This window comes from Taudactylus pleione, unplaced genomic scaffold (assembly GCF_031769625.1).
Source record: "Taudactylus pleione unplaced genomic scaffold, aTauple2 ptg000174l, whole genome shotgun sequence".
In the NCBI taxonomy this organism is placed as follows: domain Eukaryota; kingdom Metazoa; phylum Chordata; class Amphibia; order Anura; family Myobatrachidae; genus Taudactylus; species Taudactylus pleione.
This window is the reverse complement of record NW_028284576.1, coordinates 5,255,389-5,257,359: the sequence shown is the minus strand read 5'-3', so window position 1 is coordinate 5,257,359 and position 1,971 is coordinate 5,255,389. Positions and strand designations below refer to the sequence as shown.

General features: G+C 35.2%; 1 non-coding gene across 1 annotated transcript; it reads right to left on the bottom strand.

Moving 5' to 3' along the window:
- Nucleotides 1-627: 627 nt before the first annotated feature.
- On the bottom strand, nt 628-701 carry TRNAN-GUU (transfer RNA asparagine (anticodon GUU)). Its single transcript has one exon. It is a non-coding gene; the product is annotated as a tRNA-Asn (tRNA).
- Nucleotides 702-1,971: the final 1,270 nt, after the last annotated feature.

Genomic DNA, 1,971 nt, shown 5'->3' with positions numbered 1-1,971 from the left:
CTGACCAAAATTCTTCACTGTTTTTATTTTCTTCTGATGCCCCAGAGGAATGCGGAGTGACATATAGTTGTCTTGAAAATTACATGCAAACAATTTGCGGTTGATTCAAAGAGCTGATACACCACATTTCCTGTGAGTAACTGACTATAAGCCACACTTATGGTAGCTCCAAACTTGCACCAATTTGTTGTAGCCCCATAATGCTGCATAAAAAAGTGATATGGTGTTACTAGGGGTCCAATTTCAACTGCTGTAACTGGTATTACTAGACATTTGCAAGGTAACTTACCCCCTTTTTAAATAATTGAATCCACTTCTCAGAATTAACCCAGTGGATCCCAGTATCTGGTATATATTAATAAATTTTTCTTATTCTTCTGGATAAAAGTCACTGTGAATTTTTAGCTTATTCTCTATATCTTCTTAGAACTGATCAATTGTTTTCAATTTGTAAAGTTCTTTCTAGTATTATCTAACACTAGCTGGAAAGCCATGGATGTAGAGTTAGTAAAGTCATAGCTGTTAATTTCCATGTAAGTTTGTGTATTGAGGTAAAATGATGACAAATGCCATGGAAATTTTGTCAAAAATATAATCCTCCAGCCACATAATAACAAATACTACACACGTCCCTGGGTGGGCTTGAACCACCAACCTTTCAGTTAACAGCCGAACGCGCTAACCAATTGCGCCACAGAGACACATGAAAGTGCTTTCTAATGGATATTATCAGTAAGCGAAGATGAACCAGCAGAACTGAACTTAAACTACTTAAAAGTTTCTAACATGGATCATTTCTTACAAATGGACACTATAATATGAACTTGTGCAAAGTAAGAAATAACAGGATTATACCCTGTGAATTGAGAATTTTGTCAGGGTGTGAAAATATCTTAGTCATGATGGGGGCGAATCAATCCTGTTATAAAAGGGTTGAAATAGGGGGATTTCAGTTAGTCCAAGGATCCAAGTATATGAGAACTTATTTGCAGTGTTATGAAAAATTCTGGTGATGTATTCACAATGATAGATGTGCCAAATTGTATTTATAATAAAGATAGAGAATGGTGGAACTGAGTTTTTTCAATATAAAGCTATATGGCATTTGCTAGCACTTAAAATATGTGTTATAAATTTGTGGGTATACTTAGGAATATCAGAAATATAATGAGATAAAAGGGAATATGACAGGGAGTTGGGCATTAAAATTCCGATGAGAAGGTAAGTAAGACAATGTATCTCTGTCCACAATGGAAGTAAGTTGGGACAGTGCCACCAGATGTGAGACAGTTTCCTCAGCCCCACAAAGTCTCCAACACAATGGTGATAAAGAAGGAAACATTTTATGAAATCATTAAGGTACTAAATACCAACGATAATGGGATTTCACTAAACTTGAGGCTAATGGAAGTTTTTGAGATGTTATTTCTAAATGTAATCCAGTCTGCATTCTCCAGATAAGATTTTGCAACCAAAATTTGCTGCAATATATCAAGTGAAGAATAACATTCCAGACCAAAATTTTTCACTGTTTTTATTTTCATCTGATGCCCCAGAGGAATGCGGAGTGACATATTGTTGTCTTGAAAATTACATGCAAACAATTTGGGGTTGAGTCAAAGAGCTGATACACCACATTTCCTGTGAGTAACTGACTATAAGCCACACTTATGGTAGCTCCAAACTTGCACCAATTTGTTGTAGCCCCATAATGCTGCATAAAAAAGTGATATGGTGTTACTAGGGGTCCAATTTCAACTGCTGTAACTGGTATTACTAGACATTTGCAAGGTAACTTACCCCCTTTTTAAATAATTGAATCCACTTCTCAGAATTAACCCAGTGGATCCCAGTATCTGGTATATATTAATAAATTTTTCTTATTCTTCTGGCTAAAAGTCACTGTGAATTTTTAGCTTATTCTCTATATCTTCTTAGAACTGATCAATTGTTTTCAATTTGTAAAGTTCT